At 38.0% G+C, this 18,387-nt stretch overlaps 1 long non-coding RNA gene across 1 annotated transcript in view; it reads right to left on the bottom strand.

The window, feature by feature from the left end:
* Positions 1 to 16,612, bottom strand: part of LOC140683623 (uncharacterized) — a 36,039-nt gene extending 19,427 nt beyond the window's left edge. Inside the window, exon 1 of the long non-coding RNA XR_012054812.1 lies at positions 14,917 to 16,612. This is a non-coding gene — a long non-coding RNA (uncharacterized lncRNA). The remainder of the gene's footprint in view (positions 1 to 14,916) is intronic.
* Positions 16,613 to 18,387: the final 1,775 nt, after the last annotated feature.

Genomic DNA, 18,387 nt, shown 5'->3' with positions numbered 1-18,387 from the left:
TTGCATACAGGCCTGATTCTGATTTAACTGGATTATTTTTTTTTCTTCCTGCAGGACTGGTAAATTAATATTAATAATTTTTTTAAGTTTTGAGAAGATAATGGCTATTACTTTGGTGTTAACATCTATGAAGCCTATAGTAAAGGCTTTTCCTTTGCTTATAGGAAACAAACAAACCTTATGTACTTCATATAAAAATATTCTTTTGAATGTTCTAAATATTTTGACTAATGTCACAAAGCTGCTTAAATATAAGATTACAAACTGATTTCCTGATTACTTTTGTAGATATTTCCTCATTTTGCCTCATTTACTTGAATGTGTGAAAATTCATATGCTTGTATGTATGCCGTAGAGACTTTCAGATTTTCTTAATGCAAGAAAATTAGGTACCAGTACAGAGAGCTCTAAAATTTAAACCCTTAATGTTTAATGGCAGTAGAACTCACAGGCTGTAATAGAAACTCAGCAGAAAATACACAACTTTCAAAAATTTTTTCATTTCCTTTCCCTTTACCAAGTAATTTGTAGAGGAAAAAATCCCAAAACTTTACTCTTTAAATGTAATGCCCAACCCAGGCAACTATGGATCAAAGATCAGACTGCTATAGAAAGTTTCAAATACCAATAAGATTGTCTTTTAGGGGTATGTCATCCTCTCTGTGCTCTCCAGATTTCTGTCTGGGTGGAATTTATGTCCTGAATTTTTAGGTCTACATCAGACCCCAAAGTTGGGCCACAGGGATAATTGGTTAGAAGACACTGCTAATAATGCCAAAGTCATGGTTTTGATGTTCTTTGGGCCCTTCACTTGAGAATTTAACTTCATGATCCTTGTGGGTCCCTTCCAAATCAGAATATTCTGTGATCAATAGGAATCATGAGCTGGTTGCAGGACAGCTGAGTGGAAGAATCTCAATGTTGCTCTTCCATTAACAGCCCTAGGTGCCAAGTGAGGGGTCACCTCTTGTCTCCTCACACAAGCACTCTTAAGTACCCACTCTGCTTGCGGGCCGTATGTGCAGGTCGGTTCTATCATTCAGGCTATTAAGGCACCTTCTATACTTTTAAAGTACATAGTGCTTTAGTCTCAAGGCTGGATACTGCAGCTCCACTGACAGTTTATCTCATAATCTGAGATGGTGTAGACACAGGAAATTAACCTTGGGCAAAGTCATAAATGTTTCTAACCATTTCTCAAGTCTGAATAGAATGGATAGTTGAAATCTATCAATCTATAGTCTATATCCTGCCTATATCCTGATACAGGTTACTATACAGATAGAGCTGTAGGCCATATAGGATGTCTCTTTAATTTTAATAATAAATCCATAGTCCATCAGGACATTGAATGTTGTCTCAATGTATTAGGTTTAGATGTGAAGTTTCTTGTGGAAGTGTTGGCAAGGTCTTACTTCTAATATCCCTATCACTGAATTGGTACTGAGTGGGTATAAATCCTATTCTGGGTTCCACACCAAGCTTGTAGGTCAAAAGTGTATTTAAAAAGTGCTGAGGTGTTAACTGGTCCTATACTGCCTTCTGTCAACATTTAAGAAGCTGTTCAGGTCTTGACTTCTGTGGGAGTACTGAAAGAAAAATCTTGAATAGCTCTTTTCTCTTTAAAGGTCTCCCCTAGTTGGCAAATGGCACCATAACCCAAGAGAAAAATATGATAGACATGTTATTTCTGTGGGAATTATCAGAGTTTTCAGAGTTGGTAACAATTTTAAATATTATATATAGCAGCTAAATATATTTGTAGAAATACTTCTATGCCAGAGAAAAGAATGTGGGGGTTTTGCTTCTTTTCTTTTCCCTTCAGAAATGGAGCTTTCTGGAATTAGCAGAAGTTTACTTTGAGTGATAGAAAAATTTAATATCTGCTAGTACAGAACAGAAATTCTTTTGATTAGTCAGGAAAGAACAACGTTATTTGGCGTGGCTTTATTTACTTGAATGTTGGGAAGATTGTACTGCAAGTTAAAATCTGTTTGAATAGTACTACTGGAACAGGAAAGACTGAAAGAGTAGGATGTGTCTTTGGCTTTGACATTATAGACAATTCACTTGATGACACTTACTTCAGCTGCTTCATTTCATGAAAGGAAATGAAATCTTGCCATTTCAATGAGGATCAACTTGGCAAGGTTTGGTCCATTTCCCTGCACTTCATCTCATCCCATGCCATTTTATTGTTTTCATTTTGCTACAGAATTTTTTTTTTTTTTTTTTTTTTTTTAGCATTTCATTTCATCAATTTCTTCTCCTGTCTCTGCGTGATTTCATTCCCTGAATTTGAGATTTCAATGAGTATCATTTTGGAAGGTTTCTGTCCATTTCATTTAGAAGAAAGAACACCCCAGCATGCCTCTCTCCACCCCTCTCTGCTTGGCACCAGCCTCAGCCTAATGTTGTTTTTACTTCTCTGCTTAGTATTATGGTTATGCTTAGGGTTAGGGTTGAGAAAACCATAAAGCCCAGAGCTCCAGAGACACTGCAACTACAAAAGGCATGCCAAGGGCAGACCAGCACTGCCCCAACATTGCTACCTCCACACCTTTCTGCTTTGCACCACCCATGTGTTGGCACCTCAGCAAAGAGCTGCTTTTACTGGTCTGCCTAGGTTCAGGCTTACATTCAAGGCTAGTCTTGAGAAAACCAGAAAGTCTAGACATCCAGGGATTTTTCGGCTACAAAAGCCATGCAAACGGGGAGCACTTCATGTCATCTCATTATGTTTGATTACAATCTCTTAATTTCAGAATTTTGTTTTACTTCTTTCCATTGAATTTAATTTCATTATAAGTCCATTCTGGTCAGTATATTTCACTTTGTTCTCTGATTTCAATATTTCATTTCCTTTCTTGAAATGGTGTAAATACATACTCAGTATGTATTTTGTATCCTGTCTGTTTTGCGGGAGTTTTAAAGGTTTTACATTTTCCTATACCTCTATGTCCAAATGCAATAGAATGGCATAGAGCTGGAAGCAGTCACATTCATATCCTGATAACATCAGCTCAGCAGTTTCCAGGTGTAAGTCAGGTAGGTTTAAACACTAAATAAATTCTGTTTCACTTTGCTGGTAATGCCAGTCTGTGTGAGATTGGCTTCTTCAACCAAGTCATACTTGCATAACTGTTTGGGATCGTGCTGCTTTTGTATTTTGAATTGTCCTCCACATCTGATCACTTCTGTGTCACATAGTTCTTGGTTTTATACAAGATGAAATGATTTTCTAATGGCCTGGACAATGATGTTGTGTCATCCTTTACTATCCTCCCTCTTCATCTGCTTGGCTATCACTTTCTGAGCTACAATGGACGAATGTGTTTTTGTGTTTTTTGATCCGGTGGGGTCTAGAATATATTGCACTGCAGGAATACCCAATCCAATTACAGGCAGTCTGACACTTCTTCAACCAAGAGGTTTTCATGGCAATTTTCTGAGGAACCAATTCAGAGTATCTAATGTTAAACAAATATGTCCTAATATACAGGGTGTGATTGGTGGTAGGTCTCATGCCATTAACAGAGGCTCCCTCTAAGGTCTGTGTTTGGGTAATGTTCCCTGAAACTTGTGTCATAGCTACTTCTTCCAAAGGATAAGGAAAATCTGCACTGCATTCCTTTCCAGGGTGCATCTTACAGACCAAATCCTTTCCACCCTGCTGGTTTTCATTGAAGACAATAAACAGTGACTGGTAAAGGATGTGTACAACCCTGAACATCTCAGCCTACCACAGCTACAAACCTGTGTGGCTTCTGCTCTTACCAAGAGCTTTAGTGGGAGTGCTCAGGTGGCAGCTACACCTGGAGACCTGCAAACAGCTTTTCCAGGAGCTGTACCTGTTTAAGCAATTAAGTGGCTGAGACAGAAGCTCTGATGAAAACCAGAAGGATTTTTGATCTGAATGTCTACAGATGAAGGTGGGTACAAGGGTAGGTTTTAAAGAGTTCCTGCAGATGTCTTGGAAACTGTTCCAAAGCCCTTTTGAAGAGTCTTATGTGAAGTTTGTCTCTGAATTTTCAAGCATGTCTTCTGTATTTCATTTCCTACTGATATTGTTAATAGATAATCCTGAGGGCTTTGAATATACCAGTAGAAGAAATTTCCTTGACAAAACCAGAGAATATTTCTTTTCTCTGTCCCAATTGTTTGTCTGTTATAAAGAAATCCCTTACAAAAAGTAAACTTCATAGTGAAACTCTTGGAAATACAGCTGAGAGATTGGAAATCATCTCCTAGTGGAGCTTACAACAGAACAGATTCTACAGGAAATTTATTTTCTAGTGATGAATAAGAGGTTAGGTATCCTAAAACACCAGGTACATTTTCTAACAGATGCAACCAAAGAGAGTCTGTTACCAGAAGTCTTATGATTCTGCTGTATAGTCTAACTTTTATTAGCTTTTAACACTCAGGACAGAATGTTAATTAATACTTGGTCTCATAGGGCCCTGGTTAAACCTGAAAAACTACAGGAAGCTGTTAAATTTAGGTGCATTGATAGTCTCAGTAAAAATAAAAACTATTCCCCAAAACCAGATGAACATTATCACATGTTTTCTTAGAGATTTGTCGGCAAAGTTAGCTTTCATGCTAGCCAGCTGAGGTCTTGGATTTCTATATGAAAAGAATAGCTCAGCTATGTCTTGAGGCTAATACTGAAAAGGTCATGAGACTCTCTTTCATGAAAGGAATGAAAGTAAGCTGAAAAGTACAGGAAAACATAACATTCACTATAAAAGATATAACTGATTTAGTTCTATGCATTTCTCTGTATAGAAAAATGACATTGAAATACATTTGTTTTTAGATATAGGGAGAACTTACTTTCTGCCTCTTCACCAGTTTATTATTTATTTCCAAACCTTATTATTTTAAAATGCTATAGCACCCAAAAATATGCTAGACTATTTCTAAACACAATCACATAATGGATTTTTCCTATGATGAGCAAAGCAGCCATTTGAAGTTCATTCATTGAGACCCTTTGGCCTTTAGAGCATTTAGTGAAGGGTTTGTTTTGTTTATTTTACAGTTCAGTGGAATGGAAAACAATTTTTCTTAAGCATTACTGGAGGCCATCAAACCGAGAGAAGGAATAATTTTTCTCCTGCTGCATGTTCAGCAGAATTTAAAGGTGTCTATTAGAAAAACCAAACAGGTGTAGTGATAATCCTAGATTTTCCCCCTTTTTCAAAAAAGTGTAATTATACTCATCAGACATAATGATCTGCTATTTTCCCCATCTTGCGATTGCTCAGAGTGTAATGAAGTTTGCTGATGCTGGGTGCATTTGATTATTCCCCATTTCTTCTTGATTGTTTCCTACACAAAAAGAAAATAGAAAACCACACCCCTGAAAAAAACCCCAAACCAACAAAACCCCAAAAAAGCAAAACAACAAACAAAAGCTAAATTAAATTGTTTACTTACTCAGGAAATGTGATTTGGATGTGCAGTTTATACATGGAAAAAAAGTAATTGAAAATACACTTTTCTCAGCCTGTTACCACAGAACTATTTAGATTCAGCTTTTGATTACTTGGAGAGGCAACAGGAGGTCCTGTTTTCACTCCTTGTTTTGTGTTTTTCAAAAACTAATTTTCAAAAGACATTACATATATTATTAAGTGGAAGCGGGAAATAGATAAATAAAACTGAACAATAATGGGGTAAACTGAGAAATCAAGTGATTGATGATACTGACATTTAGGTCATGCAAGTTGAAAACCTGGAGCCTAAATTCCTATTGAAGTCAGCATCAAAAGTCTACCTGAACCTGCACACCAAATGAAAGTTACAGTTTCTTCTTAAGAAGATACTTCCATGAAGTTATTTTGACTTTTCTACCATATAGACACAACCTGTATCTAAATTCAAGTTGCACTAAAAATAGTGGCCTTAAGAAGCAGTTTGTAGAGCTGAACTCTTGTCTGTCCCTGATACATTCAAGGACGTAAATGGTGTTTGATGCTTAAGGAAGTTTGTCAAAGAGCTCTGGAAAACATCTAAACTTGTTGGGTTTCTTTACTGTGGTGCACAACAGCACAGTCCCATTGAATATTGGCAGGACTTGAAATTCAGGTACCCCTTTCAGATCTTAAAATGTTGATGTCTGTCCCCATCAGAATGATTCAGGCAAGATCAGTTAGGATCTCAGTCTCCTTTTTTTTTGGCCAGTAAGTAGCTTGATTCTTATCCTGGATGCTCAGACATGCCATGATCATGACAAGCAGAACAGCCTTCATTTCTTGGCTCACACATTATTCATTGTACAAGGCACAAAAATATTTGGTCTGTAGGCAAACCAGTGGACTGAAACCCTCTTCACCCTTTTCCCAGGAGGATAGCCTAACTATGCAAGTATTGAATTACCACTGGGGCTGCCTGCTGTATTCACTCCTTCCTAACACCTTGTTAGAAATGGCCACATTCAGTCAGGCTTCCTCCTGCTTTCTCTCCTTTGCTCCCATGACTCTCTTGAGCAGGACCAACTCCCCAGTCATGTTTTGAAAACTCTACCCCTTGGATTTTAGAATAGAATTGAATAGAAAAGCATCTTTGATTTGGAAGGTACCTACAACAGCCATCTAATTCAACTGCCAGACCATGTCAGGGCTGACTGAAAGTTAAAGCATGTTGAGGACGTTGTCCTAATGCCTCTTAAGCACTGACAGGCCTGTGGCATTGACCACTTATCCAAGAAGCCAATTCCAGTGTTTGACCACCCTGTTAGTAAAGAAATGCTTTCTAATGTCCAGTCTAAAACTCCCCTGGTGCAGCTTTGAACCATTCCTGCATGTCTGGTGTCAGGATATCAGGGAGAAGAGCTCAGCACCTCTGCCTCCACTTCCCCCTCCTCAGGAAACATTAAGAGGGCAATGAGACTGTACCTCAGCTTCCTTTTCTCCAAAAGAGATAAACCCAGATTTCTTAGCTTTTCCTCACAGGTAATGCTGATCTCAATTCTAGCACTTGAAAGGTTCCACTGACAAAGCCAAAGTTTCATAAAGTTAATTTCAAAACCTCCTTAGAGGTCATGACTGAAAATTTGCTGTAATTTATTTTTTCTTATGATAAGGTCAAATTTAATGGTTGCTACAGTGGATGTTACGTTTTAGGTGACACTGGCTATTGTTTGGTCAGTAATAGCCAATTTTGTTTAGTGGATGATTTCAAGACAAAGAAGTGAAATCAGTATTCGTTTCTCTTAACCGTTAAATGCTTTAAATATGAATTTACAACAGTGAAAAAAGAAAAACCCAATGGCCTGTTCATTTTTGCTACAACACATGTAGTGTTTTTCCATTTGTTTGTTTATTTTTGTGTTGAAGACAGGTGCTTTTAACGATGCATAAAGTGACATTTTCAGACTGTGGAACTCATTCCCTGCAGCATTAACTGTCTGTGACTATTCAAAGGTGACTTTGTATTGGCTGAGGTTAGCTTTTTGCTACTTTCTAGCCTAATATTTCCTCTTTAATGTTATCATTTTCTTTCCCTTGGATTCTTACTTTCTATTTTAAACTCCTATAATGTATTTTACCTTTTTATTTTTTCTTTTCTGAGCATGGATTGGTGTTAAATAGAGTTTTCTGGTGCTTCTAGAGCTTTTTAAGAGATCAGTTAGATACCAGGTTTTCATATTGGAAGGTCATTTTCAGTGAGATGAATCTTCTCTGATTTAAGGCATCTATAATGAAATAGTCAAACTTCAAACTGTCGCTGTAGAGTCCCTCCATAGTTAATGAGAGAAATAAGTACCTCCAAAGGGCAGTCCATGTGACCTGCCACAGTATCTGTCTAGGGAATAAAACAATTGTCTCCGGGAGGTGCCTATTTCACTTTACTGACAGTGTAGAATTATGCCACTAACTCTGGTACCATTGCCAAGGCAGATGAATTTCACTTTCTGAATCTAGGCTACATTTTTTTTTACCATGCATTTGAGAAATTTGACTTTACACCCATTTGCTACCTGTGCACTTTTTTTTTTTTTTTTTTGTCTTTAGGATATCCTTTGGCAAGTGAATGCTAAAATTAAGTACTCACCTGGGTTTCCTGCTGGATATTCCTTTGGATAGTGAAAGCCATTATTTTTAAGCGCTTATTTGAAGAAATGAAAAGTGAAAGATGAATGATACCATAAGTTTTATCTTAAGTTAGAAGACATTATCAAAGCTGTGATTTTTAGTAGACATTCAAGAGCTTTATTTCATGGGCTTTAGTTCAATTTGCAATTAACCATTTTTTTCCTACCTTCTCCACATTTTTATTACTACACATAAAAAGATGTGTTAAAATGAAAGAAAAGCTTGCTGCCTAGTAGGTCTAACCAGGCACCTCATCCTGCCCCTGGGAACCTTGCTTGAAGACTCAATAATATGAAACCAGAAAAATTGCAAAGTTTAATATATTTACCTGAAACAGTCATGATCATCAGGGCAAAAGCAGAGTGAGACAAAGAGGAAAAACTACAGCAGGACATTGGGGTAGAGCACACTGTTTATATTTCTCTGAAGAAAGGGACAACAGAGTTCAGAGATCTTTGACTTCCTTCCACAGGCTCTGCTGACAAAGCATTTTCCCTTGCCCTGTCCTGCCCTACCCTTCCCTGCCCTTACCCTGTCCTTCCCTTGCTCTGCCCTGCCCTGCCCTTGAAGAGATTACTGTCTTTAGACTGGTAACCCTGCATGCAGCACGTGTCATAGGGTTTCCATGCTCCTTCACCTTCTCCCTGTAGCAAAAAGCCCTTTAAAAGGCCAGGTGTATCAATGGCAAAGAGATATAAAGGAAGAAAGTGAAGCTAAGGGGATAATTAAAATAGCAAACCCTAGTAACAAGATAATGAAGAATCCTTCTGACACTTTCAGCAGGGATCGATGGTACAGTCATGATAATCATTACATTGCACCTTTCATCCTGGAGGATGTCAAAATGCTCTGCATATTCAGCACACTGGTACAAGGAATTGTTAGTCTACAACTAACACAAAACTGCCTGTGGGTTTGCATCTGGCAGCTGCACTGCAGGAAACATCAGCACTCCAAAGGTGAAGCGTGGGTAGGTAGAAAATCTGCTGCTAAAAATTAAGAGCACACAGGGCATTAAGCCTGCTTATAACTGCTGGAAAGATCAGACCTCACTGTGTTCAGAGGTAAAGTGCCTGTTTTCCAAGGGTGTTGGTGCCAGGAGCCAGGTCCAGCGCTTGTAAGAAGGGATGTACGGCCGAGAGTGAATTTAATGTTATTTATATCACATTTGCCAAAGAGCATTGACTGCAAAGGTAAGAGTCCAGAATGTTAGCTGGGAATGTGAATTTCTAACCTACTCAAATGGAGGGTTAAATACAGGAGCATGAACTCTGAAAAAGACTGGACTCCAGATTTCTTTCCTATTTGAAAAATTAGGTAGGTTTTCCTCCAGAAGAGTTGCCAAAAGAGACATGAAAATGTATTTTCATCAGTTAGTTCAATTCAGTGCAGGATGTTGTTTTAAATTGTATTTGTCTCAGCAGTTTCCCAGTCTTTGCTTCTTTTTCCTGTCATTTTTCATGCATTTATCATACTGATGTATTTTTGGCACTGTCTCAGCCAGAAGATTATCCTTTGCTATTACAAAGCCTTCTTGCTTATTATCCAGCTGGTGTTGAGCGGCATGTTTTATCTTTCCAAGAAATTTAGTTAATGCCTTGGTCTATCTAGCAATCCTCATCCTCAAGATTCTCAGCACAAGGCAGATGAAGGCTCAAACTACAGATATATTACTCCAGCTCAGCAGGTTATGGGTAGCCAGCTGAGCTGTGGTAGCTTTCCTAGATCTCAAAGTTAGACCTTGGCAAAGTGCAAGGGAATGTAACAACTTAGTCCTCTTTCAACATGGCATAGATGGAGTCAAATTGACGTATATTTTTCCAGTTTAAAAGTGTCTAAAATTGTCTTTACTCATTTGCCAACTTGTGTTTCAACTGAAGAAAATTTACCAGAATTTCACCATCTTGGGTAATGTGCTTCTTGGTTTTTCTCTACTAGCAAAAAACGCATAATGATCACATAATGTTTCGAAATCTTTGCTAAACAGGCATTTTATCATTACTGATAAATATAATGTACAGAGTTTTGTGAAACTGACTTCTAAAAGGCTATGTGAATCTGTGTGTGCCAAAGCAATGACCACTAAGGAGCTGTTTGAAAGCCTGAAATACTTTTTGTCTAAAACCTGGATATTGGTTATGGCCAGGATGAATCTAAAAATGACAACATCCCCTATAGCAGGACAGATTTGAACAAAATGATGTTGAAATGTTGTGTTTATAAAGTGCTTTGTTATAATGTATTCTTTCAGAGTTGAAGGTAGCTGTGGCACCTGACACTGTTTTCCTGAGAGTTTTCCTCTTAGGCTGTTGTCAACTGGGAAAAGAAGGGAGCCTGTGGAATTGTATTATATGTTCTATTATGTAGAGCCGGATGAAGGACAAATCCTTACACAGGTTCTCTGTTCATCAGGGAATTCCAAAACCTTTTGCTGACACGTTAAAGTCTGCAGTGGGCTTCAGTTCAAGCTCTGAATGGTCTGTGCTGACCTCCTTAGCTCATGGCATTTGCTGCTGCCTTCCTGCTGTCTGTGATGTCTCTGATAGGATATAATTTGCTACAGCTGGCTTAGGTGCAAAACTGCCATGGGCAAAGCTTTCTGTCTGTCCTTGGCTGTGCCGATTCATTGTGTGTCTCATCAAAATCAGGCAAACAAATGTGGAAAGAGTGGGTGCTCCTGCATGTATCATGCTCTGCAAATCCAGGGCATAGAAGCAATCCCTTGCCCAGAGCTCTGCTTGTGCCCCCCACACAGATCACAGCTCACAACAGAGGGGCTCATTTGTTCTGTTTCTGCCTCGTCAAGATCAGAGGAGGTTTAAACCCCTACCCACGGCTAAAGCTCGTTATTTTCTACCTGAATCCTAAGAAGGGGTAGGGTAGGGTAGGGGAATACAAAAATATATTCTAAAGCATAATGAGATGCAAGACAGGTAGGATTTAGATATAGTTTGATTAAATCAGAGTCCTTTTCTAATACAAGTCAATGTTACACTAAGAGTCCTATTATTTAAGAGAATTTTCAATACCAGTTTAAGAAAATGTGCCCTGTATTCTTTGAAATAATGTATTAACTGAAAATGCCAATCTTCAAGTATGTTCAGTAGGGTGGATCCTTAGCTGAAATGTATCCATGTCATTACAATCTCTGGTGTAATTACACCAATGAATGTCATCTAAGAAATGGACAGATAAGAGAAGCACAGGACATCACTAATAGGCACATAATGTCGCTCATGCTCTGATCATCACTGAATGAATTCAGCTGACAATCTGAACTGGAAGGATAAAACTTTCAGGCTTAAAAAAAAAAGAAAAAAGGCTACATGAAGGTAAACTTTTCGTTACATTGCATTATAGGAGCACACTAATGGGAAACCAGAGGGAAAAATTTGCTATTATATCTCCTGCAAGTGACTTTGATAATGAGAGGTAGTTGTTACACTATGTTAATTCCAGTGCTAAACTTCCAAGAAGGGTGCTCTTACATTTTTCAGTAATAAGTGACCTATACTGATTTGTGTATATAAAAAACACCAAAAACCCCAGCCCTAAATTACAAAAAAGGACATGAGAGGATATGAAGATTTTATCTGGCTAGACCAAACACTAGGGGGTTCTATTTATGCCAAAGTGTGGTACACCATAATGGGTTGGATAATGGGAGTAGTTCAATGATAGTGCTGTAGGATTGACCTATGGGATTTTGAAGCTTAGGCATGGTAGATAAATCATTGGCAGGCATTGTCCAGCAGTAATGAATGGTGCTGATCTCTTGCATATTATGATGATCTCTGTGCTTCCCTGAGGAACTGGCAAGCAAGCAAAAATCTCACTTTCTCCTATTTACTGCCATGGGCTTGAAAAAGAAATATGCAAGTCTGTTAGCATTCATCCAGCCAGTGGCTGCAACGAACACCAGGGCATTCATATCAACTGCAATAACAGAAAGCCCCTAAGGGCACCTCAGTGCCTTCCATTTTTTATGTGGTACAGTCTGGGACTCTGACTCTTCCATTTGGCCTAGAAAATTCTCAGCAGAGTCTGGAAGGCAGGTGAATAGACATGTGCTGGCTGGGACATCCACAGGCATGCCAAGCTGTTCCTGGCATGTTCCCATTTGGCTTTTGGGTCTGTTCTCTCAAGGGGACAACACCCAGAGCCTGCACACCCAGGGCACAGCTCTCTCAGCCTCACCCACTGACCAGGGCCTCCTTCTGCCACCCCATGCTCAGTGGATCTCCCATAGCTAGGGAGGCGTGCAGAGACGCATCATGGCCCTTTCTCCACTGTGTGACCTGACAAATTCCATTTTTCTTGCATGCAGCCCTTGCACTCCTGTTTTTCCTTACATTACTCAGTAAGGTGAGGTCTCAGGTGAGATGTATTTATGCCATACTCTGTCAAAGGTTTCTAGCTCAACAATCAAAATGCAATTTTCCTTCCTCAAGCTCATTCAAGGTTGATATTTGATCACAGGACAACAAGAGAATAAATATGGAGGTCTGGAGTTCGGAGTTGATACTAAAAATATGAAAAGTTTAGAGGTGCTCTTAAAGAAACGCAGATCATGATAAACCAGTATCAAAACATACTATCTGTTTGCATGAAGTATAGTCTTCAACTTCCTTATCTTAGTCTGTGAAGAATGTGTACCTTAAAAGAAACAAAGTGAATAAAAAATGCAGAACTTTTTTTCTTCTAAGTTTATATTCATCAGTGAGACGCAACAAGGTGAAGGACAAAGAGTAGGTAGATGGAAAAAAAGAAAATATGGAAAAGCAAATGACTTTTTGTCTGGTTGGATTTATTTCTGACTTTGGAAGCAAGATCATCTTCTATCACTGCTAACACCATTAAGATTAATTCAAAATATTCTGGCACTTGTCTTCTTTGTTTTGAAATCTTTAGATGACCCTGTGAGAGGCTGCATCAATCAGAAAGACTATAATTTTCTTTTCTGTTGATACCTAATATTTTAGTAATATTGCCTTGTCATATTGTAATCTATATGAGGTGGTTTTGTTTTGTTTTGTTCTGTTTGTTTTTCCCTTTGAAACATATTCTAGCCTGGTTTGCAAAATTGTAAGGCTGCAGAGACAAGGGAAATTTTTGTCAGTTGTCTAAGTGCAATAGATAAATTCTCACTTCTGCTTTTTGGAGGTATTTTTTATAATACTGTGGTGTTATTACTGTTGCTCTGATGACAGATTCAACAATCTTTACTGAGGACTCAATAGTAAGAGAAAATTAAAATAAAGTGAATTTTCCAGATTCAAAAACTAGTAAATGGCATAGTTAACAAAGAAACTCAATTTAAAAAAAAAAAATCAAAATTAAAATTTAATACATTGTATAATAGGGTAAACAATTATGCTAAATTATTTAAAAATATGTCATATTTGAATCTTTCTAAATTATATTGTTCTAGTCTTGACTTACAGAAAAACTTGGGAACATATTAATGGGGAAAAAAAAGGCACAGAGGTGGTAATTTTGACTTGTGATCAATAAGACCTTAATCTGTTTGCAAATATAGGAAGATACAAAACAAAATCTTATTCAGATGTCCCTTAGGATAATAGAACCTTTTAAGCATTAAAACACTTGAATATAAACTATTCAAGTACCAGTGCTCAACAATGGAAAACACTACACAGTTTTTTATACACAAAGGGCAAATAGTATTCCATACTAATTTTATTTCATATGAAGGAAAATAATAAACAAATTATGCATATGAAATCCAAAGGGCAGATATTCAGTTACTGCATTTCCTTTACTGGGATTGAATTATCTGATACATCTGAACATCCTGACCCTCAAATCTTAAAATAGACGCCAATCTCCCTGCTTTTTGAGCAATAACTTGTGTTGACAAAAATGCATTTGTTTTAATTTGTAGATATATTTGCATTCTTCATCTTTGAGTTTTTCCATCCAGCTGCTTCTCTGTGATATGTGGTATAAAAAGACTGAAGATTTTTAAATTGCTCCTATCTTTTGCAAGCAATGTAGCTGTTTTCTGTCCATGTGGATAAAACATTTTGGTAGAAAATTAGATTGAATCTGATACCGGGTATTTTTCCAAATTTTAACCCTATATTCAAACAAACAAACAAACAAACTAAAATTTAAAAAATACTAACAGAAAAGTCAGAATCTTTCTAGGCTGGGATTGTCTTCTATTCCAAGCTGTAGCTTTGAAGAAATTGAACCTCAGGTGTGACTGGACACATTTTTGTGTATTTTTGTGTGTTTCTACACATTCATGTGTTAATTTAAATTCTGTAATTTTTGGCTGTAGGTGGTTCTTCCAGAGAGTCAAAACACTGCAACAGAAATTCTGGATACATTTGTGGAAACTATTCCACATTTGAGAAACTATTGCATGAAGCTATTCAGTGTAAAACAATTGAAGTCTGCCTGTCTCTCTCACCCATGACCTACTAGATCACTGGATGATGAAAATAAATAAGTCAGCAGTTAATACAGAAAACTTTGCAATTTTCCCCTCCTAAGGGAATATACTGATCTATATTCATGATAAGGAAGAAGTCTGGAGGAAATCCATGGTAATATTAATTATTTTAAAATGTGTGTAGAGAGATATCACTTGTTTAATATTCTATACCATCTGGATCCAGACACTCTGGTTTAATATTGTGTACCATCTGGATCCAGATTCACTGCTTGAGAGAATGTTTATGGTTATGAACTGCACCTTCCCTATAAGATTTACACACTTAATTACTTCAGTTTCATGATACTGTAAAATAATCACTTTCCAACTAAAAAGTACAGGCCATACCTGAATTTGTATGAAGTCAATGCAAATTCTCAATGAACTCAGGATCACATCCCCTGGTCAGACCATAAACTGGGGTAAAGATGCTTTCAATCACCCATGACTCACAACGCTGAAGAAAGAGTTGTTTTTTCTTTTCTGCTGCGTGGCTCTGAATGCCACTGACAGCCAGCCCTGCAGAGAGATGGAAACAGAGTGCAATCAGACTTCCAAATCTTCCCTTAATGCAGTGTCTTTCTTTGGAGCTTTTCCCTGTAGGGTACCTCTCAGATGGGGATAAGTAATACTGTTAGTACATAATCCAATCACTGAATGCAGATTGCTTCTAGACAATCCTGAGCAGAAGATTTGTACTTTTTTGGTTTTTTACTTTATAAATCAAGTAGCTTTTCTGCAAGCAAATGAAAAAAGTATGCTACTTAGGAGTTATTAACAATGTAAATGAGTCTTGTTATATATTTTTGCATATGATAGAATTGGGATCCTAGTTTATCATAAAATATCAGAGACCAAAGTTAAAAAAATGAAACATTTTCATGTTCAGAACAGAATGACAGCTTGCATTGTGCAGTCAGGGATGTATGCTTCTCTGTCTTATTCCCAGGCTGATCCCATCTCTGGGAGTGCCAAGGTAGAGGGTCTCATTCTAGATCTTTCACTGCCATTGATGTGCTCTCTCCCTTTTGTGTGTAGACTCTGCTTAAACTGTTAATGGTAGCGTGGTCTGCAGACCCTGTGACTGGACTAAGACTTTCTAGATCTGATTGTATTTCCAGCCCCACACCTAATCTGTTATTTGAATTCATGTCATCCTCCCTACTACCATCTCCTTCCCATCTGTTTTGACTGTAGACTTTTTGGGCATGGGATTTTACCTCCCTTTTTACTATATAAAGCTTAGCGCTCTGGGTGACTGAACATATCTAGCATGAACACATGTAACAAGCAGAAAATCATGGAATGATTTCTTCACTCACCCAATTTAAGCATCTAAATTTGACCTACTAAAACAATTATTGAAGTTCTCTAGAGACAGTAGATACAAATGGTCTCAGGATTGACCTGGTCTAGTGGAAGCTGTCCTGCCCATGGCAGCAGCTTGGAACTAGATGATCTTTAAGGTCCCTTCCAACCCAAATCATTCTGTGGTTCTGTAAGATTGATGCTCTCCAGGTACCCAAGTTAGGATGATGGCATCTAGTTCTCCATACTATCAGAAAAATCTGCCTCTCCTGTTAAAACTGTATAAAATGTAGCCCTCCTATAAATAGGAATAAAAATTTCTTTAGAAAATATATATGGTGTTCCAGAAGAACTGAGTCATTCAGATATTGTGAGAAATTAATGGTTTCCTCAAAACATGTCAAGTTTCTTTTGGAATGGGACATTAGTACTTCCCAGGTCTAAACTGGTTTGTTTATAATTGGGTTTTAATATCTGCCAATGCTTTTAACAAAATGAAATTTGCAAGTGTACTGTAATTCTAAAACAGATGTCCAAAGTGAAAAACAGGTGAAAGCTGTATGGAAGTGACATTATTTAGAGCTCTTGAATAATTTTTAACGATTTAAAATATTTTATATGATCATCTTACCTATTTTCATGAGTATTTGTCACATGAAATTCTAAGTCAATCTGACCAGAATCCAGATTAGATTCCTAGACCATCTTTTGCCTTTTAAAGGAATTGGTGGATTGTCAACAAATTTTAAAAATCATGGTGAAAGCTGTGAAAGACTTATTTCAGCAAAGGTAAAAAAAAAACCAAAAACCCAAAACACTAGGACAATGTAGTAAAAAACCCAAAGCATTAACAGTCTTCTTTGTGCTGTTCTTAATTATTGGATTGTTTAAAAAAGTACTGGGATCCTGTTACCTGTGTTAGTTTCTACAAAACCTGAGGTCAGAAAGCTTATTGGTTTTGAAAAGTAAACAGAACAAGAAGTGAGGGCCCAAAAGGAAAACAGGAGAGAGAGATGGAAAAAATTGTTTGGGGCCACAGAAGAAGCGATAGCAACAAACCCAATAATTTCTGACCTGAGATAATTCTGTGAGTATTAGGGCAGGTGTTTTTCTCTGCCTGTTAGATTATCAGTTGCTTTTAGTGCTGGCAGGGAGAGGTCCAGTTCCCTAGGAATGTATTCTGCCATCTCTTCCACTAGTGCCACTCAAGCACCTTTCCTATTAAGAAAAATGATTAACAGATGACTGAGCAATGGAAGAGAACCTGACCTACCTCCCTTGCAGATTACAATGTAATATAGTTAAGAAAATCAATTTTTGGCTGATTTCATTAGGCTGGGATAAGTCAGATTCAAAATCAGAAAACAAAGCATGCTGTCTGTATTCCAAGCTAGCAATTTCCACCATCTCGTAAAGGACAGGGCTACTTAAACATTTCTTATGGAGACAGTGCTTAATGGAGGTGAGGATGTCAGCAGAGGCCAGATGTTTCTTGCCTTTTTCTTCACACAGAAACACAGCAAGGATTTCATTTTGTGCTGCTTGCATTGTCTGAAGGGGGCAGGGGGTGTTAAAATGTATGGATTTCCTAGTAGGTTTGTTAAAGTTTTTTGATTCTCTTGATTTATCTTTCATAGATATCATGAAAAGTAAAAGTACTGGCAATTAGAGTTAATGAGCATTTCATTGCTCATGACAGTTTTTTCAGTTAGTATTATTTAGTTAGCATTGTTGCTGTTTTTTTCCTTACATGGGGAAAAGGCTCTGGAAAGCTTTTGTGTTAACACATGAAGCCAAGGTTGAGCTCTCCAGAGCTGGCTGAGAAAAGCAGAGAAAAGCTGACCTTTACAAGAAGGGAATATATTATTCTTAAAGGAGCCTTCATCTCTGTTAGCTCTGCTGCATATATTTAGGTGTTTCTTTAGAGTTTTGCAACCAAAGATCTCTCTATATGTGCACCTTTCACAGACCAAAGACCACAATCATTTGTACAGTCTTTCCCAAATTCTTTTTTCCAGAGACAACATATGCAATCAGCCTTCCTTCCTTCCTTCCTTCCTTCCTTCCTTCCTTCCTTCCTTCCTTCCTTCCTTCCTTCCTTCCTTCCTTCCTTCCTTCCTTCCTTCCTTCCTTCCTTCCTTCCTTCCTTCCTTCCTTCCTTCCTTCCTTCCTTCCTTCCTTCCTTCCTTCCTTCCTTCCTTCCTTCCTTCCTTCCTTCCTTCCTTCCTTCCTTCCTTCCTTCCTTCCTTCCTTCCTTCCTTCCTTCCTTCCTTCCTTCCTTCCTTCCTTCCTTCCTTCCTTCCTTCCTTCCTTCCTTCCTTCCTTCCTTCCTTCCTTCCTTCCTTCCTTCCTTCCTTCCTTCCTTCCTTCCTTCCTTCCTTCCTTCCTTCCTTCCTTCCTTCCTTCCTTCCTTCCTTCCTTCCTTCCTTCCTTCCTTCCTTCCTTCCTTCCTTCCTTCCTTCCTTCCTTCCTTCCTTCCTTCCTTCCTTCCTCCCTCCCTCCCTCCCTCCC

Source organism: Taeniopygia guttata, chromosome 3 (genome assembly GCF_048771995.1).
Source record: "Taeniopygia guttata chromosome 3, bTaeGut7.mat, whole genome shotgun sequence".
NCBI lineage: Eukaryota > Metazoa > Chordata > Aves > Passeriformes > Estrildidae > Taeniopygia > Taeniopygia guttata.
Note: the sequence above shows the minus strand (reverse complement) of the source record. Positions and strands in the feature narration are given on the sequence as shown.